We start from the raw sequence: 12,191 nt of genomic DNA, 5'->3' as shown, positions 1-12,191 counted from the left end.
TATAGTGCCAAGTGTAATGACTATTATTAACATGGTAAAAGTGTTTCTTAATTTAATACCTTCCAAGATGATGCTGAAATTAGTTTTGGAACAATTTTCAAGCACTTTTAGAATGTCTTATTGTCATCTCTAATTGTGCTTCTTCATTCTCCTTGGGTGAAATATTAAATATTATATGCACTTGTTCATGCCATAAATCTTTGATTATTTTACTTGTTTATTTGATGGTCAGAAGACATGAATTCTATTTTACTATAGTTTTATTACTTCATCACACCAATTGCAAAGGGATATATCTGTTCTATCATTTTTCGAAAGGTTAATGTGACCATTAATCTCTCTTGAATGTATGCTACACACAATATCTGCTTTATTGCATATCCATTACAGAACCAAAGCTTTGCACATTTGATCAAAACCGAACAGATCCTTTTTCCTCTCATCCTCTCAAAAGCCCTTGTTTGCCTTAAAACTTAATGTAACAATTTTGTTATAATCCCTTTACTATTTTCAGCAAATTAGCTAGCAGGCACAGTAAGAGTGTCTAGATGCCAGAACAAATAGATATGCACATTTCCTTCTCTACCAGCCATAGCCTAGTTTAAACTGTGCTAGTAGTGAAGCTACTTCAGTGGAAGAGACTTTTAATTTGTTAACTTGATTCTTAACATTTCTTTGATGGCAGAAACAGGATTTACAGTTTTCTTCACTAATAATAGTGTCTTGGAGGAAAATGACTTTGCTATGCAGAACTTTGGCAGAAAGTTTTTTTTGCCAGAAACCCCCAGACAAGGCTCTTCCATGGTCCATTTCCATTTATGGGCAACCAGCTGTTTCCAAGGTATGAAAAAGGTTATAAGTCACTTGCAATTATCTATTGCCCATATAAGAAGGCCACAGCAGTAGGCAGTGAGAAGACCTGGAGCCACCTTGTAGTGATATAATGGGTGCTACCTGTAGAATGGCTAATGCAAGAGCGTATTTAGTTTGTGGAAAATTCTCCAGTGGGTGCTTGAGATTTGGTAAGAGACAAGGTCACAAGCAGCAAAAAAAATAAAAAATAAAGAAAATGGTCCTATGGAGCATCAAAGGAACTATAGTGAATTTGGAAGAGAGGACTCTCTCCAAAAAGGTGGGCCATTGCAAATATTTGCAAGGTATAATGCACAGAGCTGTGTGTTACCTCCGAGATGTGATAGCTTCAGGGCAGAGTGCAGGGCTACTACATACAATAGCCCCATGTTTATGAACTCTGCTGGGAGGACTCTACAAGCATGTCTGTTTTTCTGTTTGTGTACAGCTGTAATCCTTTGGACCCCAGTTGGCTCATTGTCAAACCAGCACAGATGCTTTCTTATCTTGCTTTCCAGCAGTAGCATTGTGCTTAAATCATCTACTCTGTAGACATGCCATGCAACATTGACAGGAAAAACCTTATCTGTTCTTGCTTAGGTAACCACTGAGAATGCCAAGACAGACGTGTACATTGCTTGTTTTGCAATCTTTTTTTTTTTTCCCCTCCTAAGTATTCTGTTTTCACTGAAGTGTAAATAATGTTTTGTTTTATTTTGGCCACAAGCTTTTGGAAAGAAGACTCGCAAATACTTAGATCTAGTTAAATATGTTTTCATCTAGTTCAAGCTTGTTAAAGGTGTGAGAGAATTGCAAAAATACTTAACTTGGGAAGGAGAAAATAGTACAGTTCGATCTGTGACTGACAGTTCCAGCCAAAATAATATTGTTTGGGTTTTTCTATTATAAATCTCAACTGGCAGAGTATACTTAAGGACAAGAAACAAGATCAAGTACAGCATCTTCAGAGTTTTTCAGCCATTCAGATTTGGAAGGCACATCAGTACTTCCTCTGGCGTGTTGGACTTGCTTGTAAGTTTACAAGAAAAAGCCAAGAAACTGCACTATGTTTTACTGTAGTAATTAAAGATAATGAAAAGATTCAGATATTCAAACATCTTCTTAGCAAGAGCCCTATGTATGACACTGAGCAAAAGATTCAAAACTTCATGCTCCTTTCCAAATTAAGCTTGTTAGACTATCTTCCTTTATAAGTTAAAACCCGGAGGGATACTTCCCTTGCTTTTCAGTATTTTATTTCCTTTGCAAGCATAGTAAACATGACATGTCTGACTTGATATCCATAAACACAAAAGGGAGGACATGATGTCAGCATTTTCAAATTTATTTATTCCCGAGAATGTCACAGTGACTAGAAAACTAAGTAAATCTATGCTGTTATAAGTAAATATTTCAGACCCTGCAGGGAAATATTAATTTTTCTTCATCTGCTTTCTCTTCTTGCTAGTCCTGCACAATGGACTTAGTTATGACTAATTCTTCATCTCTGCTACCTACTCATTGCCCTCTGTATGTCATTCAAAATCCCAACGGTGACTTGGAAAGGCTAGATTCAGAGTTGCTCAAGATTCACCCTAGAAAATGTTAAAAAGACCAGAAAAGATAACTACCATCCAGCATGTTTTATGCTCTGAAGGGGTCACTTTCTGATCCATGAGTTGTTTTTCTGTCTCTTTCAAACAGAGGAAATCCTTAACCCTGAAATATATTTTTAGCTGCCCTGTGCAGTGCAACAGGTCCAGACAACTGAATGCCTCTACAAGCTTTCAGCCAGTGTCCCAAGAAAGCATTAGGAAACAGAGATCATCTTCAGTCAGGATACTTAGCTTTTCAATACGTTTTTTTTTTTTTTATATATATACAGAAAAAAGGAAAGAGAATATTTATGGCAATATGAGATTCCCAATATGAGAAAGTCCTAAGATTTTTCATCACCTTTGCTAATCCTATTGGAATTAAATTAAAAATTAATTTTCAAAAAAGAGCATTAAAGGCAATTTCCATCTGGAAGGGATCTAAGACAGGATTTCCTGATAATTGATATTCTAGACTCTGAAATATTTCCTTCACAGAAGGAAAATATTTGGATGAATGGGCAAGTACATTGTAGAGTCTTCCAGTTAACTCAAGCCACTTTAAAATGAACAGCAAAAAGACCACTTTTTGCAGATTGCCTATGAAATATTAAACATCAGCAAAAATGACCCAGAAAGTACTCTCATTCTTAGCTGTCTTTATGATGTTGGTTTTTTTTTTTTTACTTTTACTTTACCCTCTATATATAAAGCTTTGATGAAGAGGAATGAAGGGACAGACTTGAAGACAAATTTGCCTGATGGTACAGCAATCAAGTTACATCTTTATCAAAGTGACATCCAGCAGAATGCACTAAAGATCAGTTAACAATATGGCAAAAATACTTCAACAGTTCACAGACATATTATGCTGAACTGCAGAGAAACTAGTCAGGAACTGGCTGTTGCAGAAGCACGGTGAATACTTCTGATGAACTTGTTGGCCAAAAAGACCTAATAAGTTTCCTTTTCACCTGGAAGTGTTAAAGGAAATATATGTTCCTTTGTAAGACTGAGACTAACTCTGATACTGACTTTTTTATGATTTATCTTTTATTTTTTCTCTACTCTGGATGTGCTGACCAATTCTAAAATTTCAAACTGATTTCACAATTCAGTAATGGAGAATACTTAATATTTTTTGATTGAACAAAAGAAGCTCTCAGTACAGGAAAAGTATTTCCAGTCCAGCCCTACTCATAGTGCTTTTCGATTGCTCTTGGAGATGTTATTTGGATGAAAGCTCTTGTCAGACTCTATAAAATGACTGACGAGGCCAAATTGGCATGCATTAAGGGAAATGATGGGAGAAAAGCTTAATCATGCCTGTACCAATAGATTCAAGCTATTTTGGTGATCACACTGCCATCCTGTGTGTGTCAGTAAGGCTTCACTTTCATCTCTGTAGAAAGAACTATGAGGCAAAAAGGCAATTGGCCTTGATTGCATGCCAAGAGAGGCCAAAGAGAAAAGTAAAGCTTTCTTGGCACTGGTAGGATAACTGGTCACACTAATAAACTCTGCTGTGTCCCACAAAACAAACAAGAAGATACTAGAAAATGGAGGAATTAATTCTTTTGCACAAGGAAAACCTGGAAGTACCCCCCTTGGCTTTCTCAGTCCCTAATCCTGACGTGTTCTGCTAGAAAAAAAGTCAGTGTTAAGTGTGGAATGATGTTAACCAACTGAGTAACCATCAGGTTACTCTGATATAATGACTGTACTATTACTGCAGCTGATATTGAGTATAAGCTGCTAATTAAGAAAAGGTTAGTCCAGCCTTTTTTCATAATTCCAGGTGGGTTTGTTGAACATCCACCATGAAGAATTTGGGTTTCTCCATAGCCACAGCCTATACTGGAGGCTGGAAAAACTCACTAATGAGAATTTTTGAGCAACACAGCTGATAAACCTTTAGCTTCTTTGGGCAGTATTGGAAATACAAGAGTCTGGCTTGCAGATAAAACTCTTGAGTGTCCCTCTCTGTCATATTGACTTTTTAAATCCTAGTGTGCAGAATAACCAAGTTAGCAGCATTATTTTGAGAAGCTGGAGACTGACAATCATAATACAATACTGCTTTGGAAGCAGATATTATTCCGTTGACTACAACTGACCACTCTTTTTCTATAGGTGGGTGAACTCTAGGGCCAAGTTATCTCCTTGAACATTATTTCTCTGTTTTCCTTATTTTCCTTAAATATTGATTAGCATTGCTATTAGAAAAAAAATAAACTCCACAGGACCTCTGCTTTCCTCCAACCCTTTGCTAAATTCATAGGAGAGGTGAAAATATTAAAAAGGTATTAATTATCTGTGTTTGAAAGTGAAAAGAATACTGCTGTGTCACACAGGAGTTTATCCCAAGTTCTTAAGCTTAATTTCAGTCCTCCAGATGGGACATGCTCAGACATGGTAGTGACAGACAGAATCATAGATAGGAATTCTTTGCTTTTCTCAGTTTTGGTTTTTATGTCTCATTACTACAAGGTGGGGCAGTAGTAATATTGGTGGTTCCTTCTCTTGCTCCTCTCAGTCCATTCCTGTTTTTCCTACCATTATTTTTCTGTTTGCAAATTTCTTCCCTTATGGCCCTGATCTAAATGTGATTCCCATTCTTTTACTTCTTCATTCCTTAGTTTTGCCTACTGTAAGAGACACTTCATGCATTCAGAGGCATGATCCTTTCTATATTATGTTGTCAATGCTTTTCACTTACCATATCTTCAGCTTCTCTTTCCATTTTATCAGCAAATTCCCCTCTTTCTAAGTACTGTGGGACTTTGTCACAGTTTGGCTCCTCTGTATTCTACTTTCATTTTATTTGGACTTGTACTTAAGTTTATTTTCTCTGTTATTTTTGATCTCGTGTAATTCATTAAGCTGACTCCCCTTTATGACATGGGATTGTTTTCATCTCTTGCTGTAAAACTGCAGAATCCTTCTGCGTGATGGTGGCTGTTGCAACCTTTTTCTCTGATACATTTTTTGTTCTTTCTTACCCTGACTAATGCTCCTCATTGTCTTTTGTCAGTTCAGTTCCCATGTCTATTTGCTTAATAGTAGTAAGATCCTCAGGGGATTTCTTAAGTCTGGTTAGAACCATGAAAGTGTCTGATGTGTCTGTGGACCACAATGCTATCCTTCAGAGAGTCCAGAGCTGCTATTAAAATATATATTTGCCAGATATTATGAGAAGCAATATGGAATTACAAAAAAATTCCTTATCTAAGATATAGCAAAAAATCCACCCATAATTGTTTTCACATGGCATAAAAATATGTGATGCTCTTTAATAGTGCGAGCTCCTGTTTTGTTGAGACAGAATCAGCTAACAAAGGTGACAATCCCTAAAATTTTCCTGTGTTAAACAGTAGCATGCAGGACAACCTGAAATGTTGCAGGCTTATATGAACACAAGGCTTTACAATTAATTCTCAGTAGTACTAGGTTATTAAAAGTCTTGATGTCTCCTTTATGATGAGGATTTTCAAGAGAACTTGAGAATTTCTGATCATGTGTCTCACCAGTATTCAAGACCAAAGACATTTTTCTGAGTTAAGTTCTACCACTTTGACATTTACCAAATTCCCAATCCCACAGACTCAGTGTAAGTGTTAACAAGTACTTAAATGAAGTTCAGGTTTCACTCATGGGTCTTTTTCTTTCATTAACCTTAATGGGCTGTGAATCAGAGCTATTGAACAGTGGCAATGAGAAATCAATTACTTATTATAATAAGGTATTGCGTATGTGAGAGAGAGGGGCAGATCCTACCCTTTGATGTTATGCTTTCCTACATCTCTCAGGTTTATTTTTCATTTATAAACCCACAGATGGAGTAACTTCTGTGAATTCACAAAAGCACAGACCAGACTCAGAGAAGAGTCACTTTAAAGTAGTAGCCAAATCTACCTAACACATATCATGTTCAGTGAATTAGCTAATAATATAACTTCGTAGGTGGTAAATGAGCTAATAAAATATGTAATATATTTCTGTGTTGGAGTCCAAAACAAGTGTTAAAATAACATTTACCATTATGTTTGTAGTAATTAGTATAAGCTGCCTGGCAGGAGGTGAGTGTGCTGCACTATTACAAAAATTACAACAGGAAAAATCTTATTATTTGTATATGGGATGAAAGGAAATCTGTAAATTTATTCCACAAAATGTGCTTTATGAAAACCAACTAAGCAAAGAGGTCAGCAATGCATATTAAAATTTAAAGCCCGAGAACTAAAAGCAACTGCCCACTGACTAAACAAGGACTGGAGTAACTGATTGTATTAGCCAACAAATAAAATAGAAGTGCAACATTTTATGCTTTTGAAAAAGTCATAAAATTACTTACATAATCTTGTTTTGGGTAATTTTTAGCTTCTTCCACAAAGATATAAAACAAATTAAAATTGAAAGTGAATCCTAACTAAAAAATCGAAACCAGGGAGATAAATCCTATGACTACAAATTCTGTGGGAATTGCTTTGAAATGTATTAAAAGTCATGTAGTGAAATTATCAGGCTGGGCTTCATTCTGCACCTTGACTTTAATGGGATTTTCCTGAGCAGGTCCAATTAGTGGCAGTGCCACTCAGCTCCAGTCACATAGCCGACAGAGCTGAGAATAGAAAAGAGTTCTCGAAACTTTTTTTCAAGTGTAACAACTGGAAATATGCTCAATTCTTTTGAACAAAGGGTCAGTTAAGTTACTATTTAATTGAACCTGCCTTGACTATTATTGCTTGGGGATACCTGCTCAGGAAGATACATATACCAATGTTTAAATCTAGTACCATTCAAAATGGCATTTAAGCAGGCACTAACCTTTGGGTTTAGTAACTTCACCTGTGTAAGTGCTCTCTTCTGCTCCTTTTATCCTACAGACTACAGGGGTTTTTTACAAATGAAGGTCAAAAATGTAGAATAATGTCTCAAAAATGAGACAGCAATGCTCCTTTGAGGTGGAGGAATGCCAACAGTAGCTGCCCTGTATTAGAAAGACAGTAGCTAGAGATCAAGTTCCATGAATATTCCCTTTCACTTGGGTTTCTTTAGGTTGCATCTAGCATATCCTGTTCAGTTGTGGGCTACATGGTTCTAGAAAGGGGTTTGTCTAGTCTGGAAAAAAAAGTCTATAATAACAGCTAATTGTTATCTTCCGCTGCTTAGGAGCTTAGGAAGAGCTGGGACCAGGCTTTTCATGGGAGTAGAGTGAAATAAATAATCAAAGTCACAAAAGAGGCAACGAGAAAAATTTGTACTTTTACATATGATAAATGTTTTTTCATGATGACGTGGTGAAATACTGAAGAGAAGGTACTGGAATCTCAGTAAATTTTTCAAATTTTTTGAAAATATTGAGAATTTCACAGCTGTGAGACACTGAAATGATTAATGGCTTAAACATTGTTAAAATCACTGAAAGACTTTTGTCCAGTGTAGCAAACTGTGCAAAGAAGCAACTGCTCACTGAAGCCCTCCCCTCCCTGAATATGCCTACTAATTTGGACTGTGACAGGAACTTGAGATAAGATAAAGGTGGCACTATCATCCAGTTTTCCCAGGAGAAGAATGTAGAGACTGGAATGCTGATGGCTCAGACAATCAAGGTGCAAGCTGGGTGTTGAAAGGAAAGAGGCAAATCCTGTGAGATGGGTAGTGTTTCTTCATCCTCACACAAATGACTCAGCTGTGATAACTCCCAAACATTCACACAAGGGCTCAAAGCTATTCATCTCTGGTGATGGGCTATAATAGGCTGTAATGAACTCAACTGCTTAACAGGCATCTGTAACATCTTAGATGTCAAAGACTCATGAAATGTCCCCTGATCCAGTATTACATCATCCAGTGTAAAACTCACTGTTCCAGGGGGTGGTAGCGATGGCATTTCTACCTAGCCGAAACATCATAAACCCCATATTGTCTCTATATTTCACAAGTCTGCCCTCACTATTATGGGCTACTCTGGACGGAGCCAGATGCAACCATCACTTCGACAAGACTGGGACTCTCACCACCAAGAAGACCACAGAAGAGGTCTGTGGGATGCCATCAGAATCCATGGAGCGGTGATATTTTTTCTGCTTAATCTATCTCCCTGTCACACTCTTTCTCACCCCCTTTCTTCCCCCCCTCCTTTCCCCCTATTTCTTTCAATCTCTTTCTATCTCACATTTACTGTTAAATAAAAACCTGTACTATTGACTTCAGTGCATGGTCTCATTTGTATCTTAATTAGGGCAGAGGCATCTCTCTAATAATTTTAATAACTGGGTCTCAACAGCAGCACAGAGGTATTTTGAAATATGAAAATAGATGTTTTACATAATTGGCAATATTTATTATGTACTTAGGCAATTGCAGCCTTCTCTGAGTGTTTTTAATGTTCAAGAGACATAGACTTGTATACTCCTACTATCTGGAAATTATTCTCAGAAGTACTAGTGTGATAATTGTGTTTCAGCTGTTCACGTTATCATTTTACTGGCTTAGAACATGCCAGTATGTTTCTGGAGTTCCAGTATGTAGCTAAAACAATGTCAGAGAAGATATAATTCAAGATCATATAGCACCAGACTTTATAAAGACTCCAGAATGTATATTTTCTTAATTTTACATGCCCCTTTAATTCTCAATGTATTTTATGTTCTCTTGAAAGATAAATATTGATTATTGAGAGTTTTTTGTAATTGCATGTCATAAATACACAAAAACTCAGAAGTCATCTAATAAAGGTTGTCCTCTCAGAAACTGGACCATTTGGGAGTATTGAATTGGAATACTGGAATTATTTTTAACTGGAAGACTCAGGTTGAGGTTGATTTTGAAATATTCTTAGTGTAGAACAATATAAGGGTATTCTACTGATGAATGTGTGAACATAATGGTATTGAGATCCTAATTAGAGTTGTAAATGTTGTTACAAAAAGAATTCCTTTCACAAGTGAAGACCTTTGATTAATAGAAATGTATTTTCAATAAAAGAACATAGTAAAAACATTGGTTAGCTTTTATTTGACTCATCTTTCCTCTCAGCATAATAAATTTTGGCTCTTCTTTATGGCTAAGATGAAAAATGTCTTTTAAGACATGTTGTAAATGCTGTGTATCTTTATATAACCTTCATGTAATAATTTCTTAATATTCTTGTAGATGAATAATTAGATGATTTATGCAATATATATTGAGGTCATTTGATAATGTAACTGGTTATTAATTTAAGAATATTGATACTAACTGGAGAAAGTAATTACCTGGCAACTCTTAAGTAAATTCCTTCCAAGAGCAGCAAAGCAGAGCACTCTTTCTAGAGGATGTTAACAATGTTTCAGAAGCTGAGAGGATTTCTATCAGAATCCAATAGTTTATTTCTTGAAATAAGAGAAAAATAAGCATTTGTTAAACCCAAATAAAATGTGACAGCTTACACAGAATACTAAATGATAAAAAGAAAAAAAAATACAGCTAGTATTTAAAAGGTATCTGGAATTTTGAGGAAAAAAAGTTTTAGTCAGTTCAAAAGACTAATTTTAAAAAAAGCTGATATGGATTACTGAAGTTGTAGTATAGTACAGAAACACACTCCTGTGAAACACCAAGTTGTTCCATGATCACATGTGCTTAGAGTGGAGGCATAAACTAAGATTGGTGGAAAGAAGAACATAAAACAATTTAGTTCGGGTTCAGGACTCTTGCTGTTCAATGATTTGTCTGTTTCAAGGCAACTTCTTATGTTCCTTTTCTAGTAACTTACTTAATTCTTATCTTTGGTATTTTTAGAAATCATTTTTAGGTTACAACCCCTAGACATGTTATAAGATATTCAGGGTATCTAGTCTGAATATCTAAGGCAGAGCTAACCAACACAAAGGATGTTTACCTATTTATTTCTTGTGTTAGCTATCTTTAGTAATCATTTCTATGAGAGGCAAGACAGTCACGTCCCACTCCCGCTAAGGCAAGCATTCCTGGTTTTTTTTAAGTCTTTTAATCCAAGGTATGAAAGGGCCCTACAATTTTGGGTTTTGTGGTTTTTTTCCAGTTGCCTATTTTTTTTTAAATTTCCACTTTTTAATATATTAATGGTGGCAGTGCTAGTGTTGATCATTATAATCTTTCAATCATGATAACCACAGAATTGGGCAATAAAAATAGTGGAGCTACCATTTGGTAATTGCTTCCACAGAGACAGTAAACGAGAGTGTAATCCTGCCTTTTCTCAAAACTGCTAGTAGCTGTTCTTAAGATAAAATTGTTCATCATTTACCAGCAGACATATAGTAAGCACAATTGTATAATCAGTGACAAAGAAGCTCATGGAAGAAAAAACCCCTTACTAGGGATTTACTCATTAAGAAAAACCTAGAGCCCTTTGCCTTAAATGAATGGACAGAACAGCTACTAAGTGAGGAGGAAGTCACTGCCAATAGAATTGAAATGATGGACAGTAATTTCTGACAACAAGGAAAAAGGAATGGGTCTTTCTTGTTTCAGACTATTAAAATCATGCTGAAAAAAGCACTTTGGACTATTGTTTAGTATATAGCCTACACTAACAGAGAATGAATAGCAGAAAATAGGCAAAAGGATGGAAATGGTCTTATGAGTTTCTAATTAAATGAAATTAAAGTTGAAAGGAGATTTTTTTTTCCCCAGTGACAGTAAAGATTTAGATTTGTGATGAATAAACTAAAATGTAAACTTTAATGACAAGCAAATATAGTGATATAAAAGATTTGCCCTCTACTTATTGACATAGCTAGATCAATGTTTGATTAGTTCACAGATGGTAATTGAATTAAAGCTTGGAAGTGCAATGGATAGAACATTGATTTTTCCTGTTGACTAATCAAGAAGCAACAATTTAGAAGCTGAGAGAAAAAAGTTTGCCAGAAAAATATAATTGATACTAAAACACGGATTGTAAGGCATTGACAAAATCAATAGAAGACTGAAAGCATGCAAGTCTGGGTACCTCTAATTACTCAAGATTATACAGTCTAAATTCTGTTTTGGCTTTACACTACCTATAACCTCATTGATTTCAGCATGAAATTTGATTCAGTACCTACAGAACACTTTACTGCTTTTTGTTTTTCCTTTCTCACCATGAGTCTTCCCCTGCTGAAATCAATAGCAGAACTCACATTAAATCTAAATAATGCATGGTCATGGAATACTGATACTGAGTATCAATAAGAGACATTCATATGAAAAATGGGAGAAATAATTTCTCCATTGATAATAATGGCAGCTATAATGATGAGGCTGTTTCTTTGCTACATTAGTTACCTGGTTTCAATCCAACTTACAAAAAAATCAATTTACATGCAGAGACCTATGATAAGGATCAGGACTTGAATAAAAAATCCAGGAAAACAAATCTGCCTATTTTTAATTTCAGCTGTATGAGTTTTGTCAGTAAAAGTCAGTTGGTGATTCATCCAAGTGTAAAGCTAAGGATGTGTATAAAGATTGTTTTCTTGATCAGTTGAAGCATACAGAATATGTAACTACCCAAATATTTTCTGTAAATGTCCTTCTGAAGCTTTATCTTTTTCTCCAAGTGACTGTGAATTTGTAAAGATGTGTACATTTTGGAGTAGCAGCCTACCATTCGTGCTTTTCTGAACTCATAGTTTTTTGAACAAATGCATCATATTTTAATTTTCTTCTTTTTACTGTTCCACGGAGCTCTCTGATTACAATGTGGTGAGAGTCAGCGAGTACTTACAATGT

This window comes from Manacus vitellinus, unplaced genomic scaffold, assembly GCF_001715985.3.
Source record: "Manacus vitellinus isolate BGI_N305 unplaced genomic scaffold, ASM171598v3 scaffold_0_pilon, whole genome shotgun sequence".
NCBI classification, from domain to species: Eukaryota; Metazoa; Chordata; class Aves; order Passeriformes; family Pipridae; genus Manacus; species Manacus vitellinus.
The sequence above is the reverse complement of the archived record's forward strand: the minus strand, read 5'-3'. Positions refer to the sequence as shown.